This window comes from Bolinopsis microptera, chromosome 7 (genome assembly GCF_026151205.1).
Source record: "Bolinopsis microptera isolate Bmic1 chromosome 7, MBARI_Bmic_1.0, whole genome shotgun sequence".
Taxonomy (NCBI): Eukaryota; Metazoa; Ctenophora; class Tentaculata; order Lobata; family Bolinopsidae; genus Bolinopsis; species Bolinopsis microptera.
Genome location: NC_087078.1, coordinates 201,119 through 210,223, shown reverse-complemented (window position 1 = coordinate 210,223; position 9,105 = coordinate 201,119). Strand labels below are relative to the sequence as shown.

The following is a 9,105-nucleotide window of genomic DNA, read 5'->3' as shown; positions in this document are numbered from 1 at the left end:
TATTCTTTCTTTTTTCTTTTTTAGAAAGTTCCCAAGACCCTGCTTAGTTTGTAGATTATTCCATGGATTTTTAACTGCCATGAGTAGTGTGTACACTTACACGAGAGACTAGACTGCCATTTGCCATGCCCCTGGCTTGTTTTTTTTTATTTTTTACTAATCCATTTCATATGAGCTATAAACTTTTTCAAGTACTCGTGTCGCATTTTCTAAATTACATAAAGCTGTATAACATGGCGAAGTTCCCCCCCATTTTACGGTACTGTACTGGCATAATTTGCACTTATTGGCATGGTGCGTACTGTGAAAAATACACTAGAGATCGGAGTAAGCTCAACAGTGTATAATTCATCCTCGAAAGCAGGGCTAAACTCGTCCGCTCAGGCATAACCCAAGGCCCAACCCAAACAATGGTGAATAGAGTAAGCCCGCAACAGTGTTAATGATCCATCATTGATAGCTAGGGTGTAATACATATCTGCCCCCTTCATCACAAAAACTACATGTATAAACTATTAACTTGTTAATCAACATAATGGATTCGTTAGGCATCATCAGAATTAGCATTTAAGCTCATGTATAATAATTCACTAGATGACCCATATCTTCCCATCGCATATTGCAGTCCCACTAATCGCACTATTGACTCAAATACTCCACTTTTGCACCATCAGCTGTCATTCGTTCTTCGCATTTGTGGTGTACATGTATCATTGTACAATACCGACATGTCCGTAAAACAGTGGCGTAAACATTGCCTGTTGGCGCCCCCCCCCCCCCCCCCCCCGCCGAAAATCGACACCATACCTCTCAAAAAATGCACAAATTAGGTGATTCGGTAAAATTCTATAAAAAAGTGTGTTTCTAGAGCAAAAATGGCGCGTTTTGCTAGTATGCCAGTTAAGTTTTCAAAATTGTCCCCATGCCCCCCCCGCCGTTCATTTCGATATACGGCCATTGTCGTGACTATGGATAGGAGTTAAGCGATTTTCACGATGTAACCTCAGAAACAATGGAAAGTTGAATTACTTTTTTTTGCATGACTTTTAATATAACAAGCATATTGAATCAGTGGCGTATTATACGTCACTAATTGGTGTCCATGAGCTGATCTCCGTGGGACCCCTAATAATGTAAAAATTATCGTCGCCCGTCGGCCTCCCCGTAAATTCTCACTCGGAATCTGATGGTCCAATTCCAAAAAGTAATTACGTATATTTTACCGACCCGTTGATTCCGGTTTGGAATATTTAATATTACAGCTTCATCTACGAAACTATAGGTGAATACTTCGTTATCTTAAGTTATTTTTAAGTATGGTCAGCTAGGAACCTTTCATACTGTGTAAAGTAAAATTAATATGCTGATTAACATAATTTTTCTTACTGGGCGGCGCTCAGCCTGTCATTCCGCCGAATCTTTATTATGTTTATGAACATAATAGCCTGGGGTCCCCAGGTACAATTTTTTTAGCAAGTGGCACTGTAACTTCTCATTTTCAATATTCAACATTTTTGGCTCATGACAATAAAGATAAAAATAAGATAAATTATAAATAAAGATAAGGGCCAGAGATTTGACAAAAATAAGGTTTTTGAGGTAATATACTAATATTAGAGAACCTTGGTAGAAATACATTTTCTTAGCGCTGGATTTCACAGTAATCCACACAAAGTTCTCAATTCTTTTCGGATCTTCTGTCAACACACAGTCACAGAATGGATATTGGCTATGAGGATCATAACAGCTAATGGCTTGGATTATTCTCACCAGATATCTCGGCTCTCTTCCAGAATAATCCTTTATATTTTAAGCGTACACTCTTAGAAATTACGGGAACATTAATCATCATTTTTATTAAAATTCATAATATTATTTTCAGGTTCCGCTGTAAGATAACATAATTGTAAAGTTAGGTTACGTCATAAAAACTTCGTGCAGACCTAGTGACGTCATGGCAACCTCATTACGTCATGTGACCCCACGTATCCTGTTCAGTGTTCACTGCGTGATACCCGTTGTAAAGTTGTAATAAGGTTTTAGTAATGGTCCCAGAGTCCAGACCCAAGTTCCCTCCGTTCTGAAAGAGATATAAAGATTACACCTCTATAATATAACAGAGAACTGTATCAACCAAGATATAGCTAAATTCGGCCAATGTTAAACTTCGGCCGAAGTTGGTTCACATGTTTGGAACAGGGATAGATCGTTCACTATATTTACAATGGCTGTATATTAGGTGTCTTAGCTGTCATAGCGGGTCCCTTACTATCACAATCACGTAAACCAAATTCAGCCCAAGTCATAGCCTGCACTGATTAATAAAGAGTTAAAGAAGACAAGTAGTTAATTAAGAATCTGTATTCAATATTCATGAATGTAAATGCTATTCCAGGTCGGACTAGCTTGTGTCGACGGCAGAATGGCAACAGTAATATGAAAATTAATTTATTCTTTAAATTTGAGTTTCACTAAGAGTTCATTAGAGTTACTACACTGACTTAAGTTAGAATCCGGCATCCGCAAGTTGGAGAACAAACTTTATGACTAAAACAACTTGATAGTAAGATTTAAGGGGAGATACACCAAAAACGTTTTTGCTCCGAACATCGATTTTATTTCATATTATGGTTAAATAGACAAAAAGAATAAGATTGCACACCTTCAAAATTTTTTAAAAATATTCCCTCATCGAGAAAAAAATATTTTTCTTTTTCGAAAATTTTTAAAATTTGGAGAAGTCTGTCACTGTAATACCGATAGTTCGGCCAGTTTAAAAGTTTTTTGGCTGATTTTTTTACTGAACATTCCTTACACTCCGTACAGGACAACCCTTTAAAGGATTATATAATAGAACGATAAATGACTAAGTTACAGACCAAACTAGGTAAAAAAAGAAAAATTGGGATTTTTGCCTACCACCAAAGTTGTACATTTTACCACTCGCCCAGGTCATCAGATATCGCTTCTAAAATTCTTGTGAGTGTAGCTGATGATCATATCAAACTTTTTGGAACAGGATTTTTCTCAGTTTTGAGTTTTAAGGTATGAAATGTGGCCTCAAACGACTTAGTAAAATTCATCGTAAAAAGGGCCAAACATAGCAGATTTAAGGCTTAAAATGCCTATTACTCAAAAAGTATCAGTTTTTTGAAATAATTTTTACAGAATCGTAATCAGCTTGAGAAGACGAATCTTTTAGTACCAAATAGGTGATTTTAGAAGACAAATTGTCTTAAATAATTTTCCAGCTCGAACACAAGGGTCCCTGTTATATATATTGAACATTGATTGCTATCATAATTTGTTATTAACGATTTGTTCTTCCCTAGCCTCTATGATTACGTGTTAACAACTTGTTTTATTTCTACGCTCACGCTACAACAAATGGCGACGAGGATAAAAGAGCCACTAACCGTCACATGCTGTCAAAAAAGCTGGTTTGAAAGACAGGGAGGCTCAATTCATGAATAGCACGTTATCACCGGGAGAGTCATCGAGATCAGTGAACTTTGTGAAACTAACATTCAAAAGAACAATGAAAAACCTCTATGGGAAGAAGGGGGAAAGTTCAGGTGGTTCGGGTGGAAAGCAGAAAAGTGGAATGCAAAAGGGACTTAAATGTAGACGGTGCGGACTTCGTGGACATATTGGTGAAAATTGTCAAGTCCGGTGTCATATCTGCAAACTTATTGGACACATCTCCAAGAATTGCAAGCAAAACAGCATTGTTCACAACATTGAACAAGGAGAGTCGAGTTCGGAGAGTTATGAGTTCGGTATGGATGAGAATTGTGAAAATGTCTTGGACAATGAGCTTTACCCCGAGTATGATCATGACAATGAGTGTAATTCAGTTGAGATTGAAAAAGGTAATGCTAATACATGTTCTTATCTGTGTGCTGATTTCTCTAAACTTACTCATTTAACTGATTCGAAATCTTCAAATATGTATGTGAGGGATAAGGTGTTTAATGCCTTTGATTTTAGTTATCTTGTTTGTGATCCCGATTCCACTATTACCACTGATAAGTCTGACTTAAGTTTAGTTTCTGATAATGTGTTTCCGAATGTCAATATGATTGAGTTAAGCAAACCGTATGTAGAAGTAGAAATCAACGGTAAACTTCTGTCTATGGAGTTCGATTCAGGGTCTGCAGTGTCTGTTGTGAGCAAACGTACATTATTATCTTGTGGCTTGGCCAATTTAACACTTACACCCAGCAGGCAAACATTACGGGTTGCAAACGGACAAATCAAAACAGTTGACGGCTGTGCTGTAGTTAATGTAGAGTTGAACGGTGAAAAAGCTCATGGAATGCAGCTCTATGTAGCAGAGGACTTCCCCAGTTTGTTTGGAAGACCGTGGATTGTAAAGTTCTGTGGACAGAATTGGCTAGAGAAGCTGCTCAGCACAAAGTTAGTACATAATGTAGCCCCAGACAAATCCCAGCAGGTGTCAGTGAGCTGTGAAAGCTGCTCTGGGAGTGGTGTCGATAAGGGTGACATGCTAACCGATGGTGCGACCGTGAAAAACAGGTGGAAATGTGAAAACACCTGTACTCGGGTTGATCAATGTCGTAGTATCGCTCAGTTAAAACAGAGCGAGGTGTTTAAATCGGGTTTAGGACTAGTTAAGGGTGTACAGGCAAGTTTGGTCCTGAAGGACAACTCCAAACCTATTATGATGAAAGCCCGTAGTCTACCCTATGCCTTGAGAAACAAGGTTGAAAGTGAGTTAAATGATATGGTTGAAGCGAAGATTCTAACCAAAGTCGAAGACAGTCCATGGGGATACCTCACCGGCTAAAGTGACTGAGCGTCCTCAACCGAAAGCTGCTTCCCCCCTGAAAACCAACGACAAGCAAGTCCGGGTGTCTGAGTTGTCCAAACCTACAGCTACAGGTGGTGCACCCTTACCTGAACCGCGTTTGAGACCAACCAGAAGTGCTAAGAGTGATGCTATCACTAAAATGAAAACCATGAGTTAGAATGAGTAATCACGAACTGAAATCATTGTAAACCCGTATGTTGTAATATTTGTCAAACCGCTGTTTTTATCACATTTTTAGAGTCACTCATTATTTTAAATTTTACAGATTTCCTGATTTAACTTATATGTATTTTAATAATTCGACAGAGAACGTGGCTAATCCAATTTTATGGAAATATGAGTTACAAGTTTTTAACGTTTAAGAAGCAAAATGTTGCTAATTTTGTCCCGACCTGTGGGGAGAAAGTATTTTTTATGTCTGTTTTCTGACAGTTAAAGTTAAAGACCAGTTTGGTCACAAAAGTTGTTCCACATGTATGGAACGCGCGGCGACGTTAAGCTAGTCAGCGCTAAAAAGTGACAGTCCTCCTGACCTCAATTTTGCGCGCGCGCCTAGCTCCTCGTGTTAAACGCGAGCGCAGCTAGTTGCATCGGCCGACTAGCTATAACTTGCCGAAGGGAGATTGTTATATATATTGAACATTGATTGCTATCATAATTTGTTATTAACGATTTGTTCTTCCCTAGCCTCTATGATTACGTGTTAACAACTTGTTTTATTTCTACGCTCACGCTACAACAGTCCCCCCTTGTATAAATTGTGTACAAATTGTACACATTTTTTACAAATTTTGTGTCTTAAACTATTATAAATTTGGTATTAAAAGATTCGTCTTACCAAGCTGATTACGATCCTGTAGAAATTATTTCAAAAAAACTGATACTTTTTGAGTAATAGGCATTTTAAGCCTCAAATCTGCCATGTTTGGCCCTTTTTTACGATGAATTTTACTAAGTCGTTTGAGGCCACATTTCATACCTTAAAACTCAAAACTGAGAAAAATCCTGTTCCAAAAAGTTTGATATGATCATCAGCTACACTCACAAGAATTTTAGAAGCGATATCTGATGACCTGGGCGAGTGGTAAAATGTACAACTTTGGTGGTAGGCAAAAATCCCAATTTTTCTTTTTTTACCTAGTTTGGTCTGTAACTTGGTCATTTATCGTTCTATTATATAATCCTTTAAAGGGTTGTCCTGTACGGAGTGTAAGGAATGTTCAGTAAAAAAATCAGCCAAAAAACTTTTAAACTGGCCGAACTATCGGTATTACAGTGGTAGACTTCTCCAAATTTTAAAAATTTTCGAAAAAGAAAAATATTTTTCTTCTCGATGAGGGAATATTTTTAGAAAATTTTGAAGGTGTGCAATCTTATTCTTTTTGTCTATTTAACCATAATATAAAATAAAATTGATGTTCGGGGCAAAAACGTTTTTGGTGTATCTCCCCTTAAATCCACGATAAGACCCCGGTAGTAGACTTTTAATCATTCACCAAACCATGGTGTGATTAATTTGTATTATAGTGGCCCTCATTACAGCTGCGAACATGAATGTACATATTATTATGTATATATAATGTGTATATATTATGTATTATGTATGGGTTTGCGTCTATCGTTGTAGTGAAATCTGTACCGAAAATATCACAGCCGTCTACTAGCTTGCTATTCAAGTTAAGCATATGTTGATGCTTAATAAACTGTATATAATAAATATAATACCACTGCAACACATCTTGTTCAATCCTCATCATAACTAATTTTGTTTTGGAAAATAATCTGCTGAATACTTGTTATAAATGTTATGTATATACATTATACATCCCTGATCCATCCTGATAACTTCAGGGTGTAATTAAAAGACACAATCAGGAAGAGCTACAGAGGGCCCCTCCCCCGTAAATTGTAACTTTATCTTTACACCATGACTGTATAGTGACATGATAAAACAAAATTGTGAGTTGAGTATAACAGTCCCCTCCCCACCAGGCCATAATAACTTCCTTCAGGCTTTGACAACATGTTGAAGAGAGAGCACTGTTCAGTAATATAACACCGCGCGGCGACCGCAGTGATCTAATGAAATGGCACGTTATCTAACCTCGTGATATGTAACTCAATAGCCAAAGCACTCTCCAACGGGTCACATGAAGTGCACGTGACTCATTAGATCATGGTCTTCCGCAGTTGTAGCTGCAGAATCTACATCCACAAATAATTTGTTGAGGAGAGTTCGTTGTTACTCAGCTTTAATCCTTTTGATTTCGTATAAGCTTACACTGAACCCGGCCTGATTAGTGATTTGTAAACTTGTTTTAATCGACGCATCTTTGTCGGCGAAACATTTATATAACGTTTTGGCAGGTACATGGAAGTTTTATATTAACGTAAACGTTGTTGCCAAGTTATAAAACTCAATATATTTTTGGCCTAGTTTGTATAATGTATATAATAGTAGTTTTTATCATGAAATACATAAGTAATAAGCGATCAACAACATAATGAAAGTAAAACCAAGGCTGATTTTAAGCTAGGATTATATCTAAACAATAAACGGAAAGCTAAGGGAAGCTATAACAGCCATCATAACTTGTGATATGTTCCTACTTCAATTTTTGAGTACCGTTGTTTATTGAAAGCAGTATTTTTTCAGTGGCTGAATTAAAGAAACATTTAAAATACGATTCTGAGAAGAAGACTATTTCCTAAATCCTTATTGTGAGCTATATCTTGCGAAGACTCTATCCTACCCGGCCCAAGGTTATCAGGTTTGTGGATGTTTTACATACCTAAATTTATGGATGTTTTACAGTGTTCACATAACTATATTTTCCTTCCATATTGGTTCTTAATTAGTTAATTAATTGGTTGATTAATTTGAAGGAAATTTAATATATTAGTATCATTTAATAATACAACAGCCAGCACGCTATTTTAAAGTTAAAACTATAAGTTTAGAAAACTTACGTGGGGTATATCAGATTTCAGTGAACAGAAGTAGAAGATCATAACGACTTATTCAAGAAACTACTTCCTAACTTTAGTCAATCCTGTGAAGACTCTATACTACCAGCTATATTATCAGGTTTGTCAATGTTTTACAGTGTTCACATAACTAAATTTTCCCTCAGTATTCGTTCTTAATTAGTTGTTTAATTGGTTGATTAATTAGAAGGAAATTTAATATATGTATTAGTATCATTTAATAATACAACAGCCAGCACGCTATTTTAAAGTTAAAACTATAAGATTAGAAAACTCACGTGGAGTATATCAGATTTCAGTGAACGGAAGTAAAGGGTCATAACGACTTATTCAAGAAACTACTTCCTAACTTTTGTCAATCCTGTGAAGACTCTATACTACCAGCTATATTATCAGGTTTGTGAATATTTTACAGTGTTCACATAATTAAATTTTCCCTCAGTATTCGTTCTTAATTAGTTGTTTAATTGGTTGATTAATTTGAAGGAAATTTAATATATGTATTAGTATCATTTAATAATACAACAGCCAGCACGCTATTTCAAAGTTAAAACTATAAGTTTAGAAAACTCACGTGGAGTATATCAGATTTCGGTGAACAGAAGTAGAAGATCATAACGACTTATTCAAGAAACTACTTCCTAACTTTAGTCAATCCTGTGAAGACTCTATACTACCAGCTATATTATCAGGTTTGTGAATATTTTACAGTGTTCAGATAACTCAATCTTCCCTCAGTATTCGTTCTTAATTAGTTGTTTAATTGGTTGATTAATTTGAAGTATCATTTAATAATACACCAGCCAGCACGCTATTTTAAAGTTAAAACTATAAGTTTAGAAAACTCACGTGGAGTGTATCAGATTTCAGTGAACAGAAGTAGAAGATCATAACGACTTATTCAAGAAACTACTTCCTAACTTTTGTCAATCCTGTGAAGACTCTATACTACCAGCTATATTATCAGGTTTGTGAATATTTTACAGTGTTCAGATAACTCAATCTTCCCTCAGTATTCGTTCTTAATTAGTTGTTTAATTGGTTGATTAATTTGAAGGAAATTTAATATATTAGTATCATTTAATAATACAACAGCCAGCACGCTATTTTAAAGTTAAAACTATAAGATTAGAAAACTTACGTAGAGTATATCAGATTTCGGTGAACAGAAGTAGAAGATCATAACGACTTATTCAAGAAACTACTTCCTAACTTTAGTCAATCCTGTGAAGACTCTATACTACAAGCTATATTATCAGGTTTGTGAATATTTTACAGTGTTC

At 36.0% G+C, this 9,105-nt stretch overlaps 1 long non-coding RNA gene across 1 annotated transcript; it reads left to right on the top strand.

Moving 5' to 3' along the window:
• The first annotated feature begins 6,964 nt into the window (after positions 1-6,964).
• On the top strand, positions 6,965-8,875 carry LOC134818492 (uncharacterized). The gene is made up of 6 exons (XR_010160654.1): positions 6,965-7,201; positions 7,491-7,605; positions 7,819-7,922; positions 8,115-8,218; positions 8,411-8,514; positions 8,686-8,875. It is a non-coding gene; the product is annotated as an uncharacterized LOC134818492 (long non-coding RNA).
• The last annotated feature ends 230 nt before the right edge of the window (positions 8,876-9,105 follow it).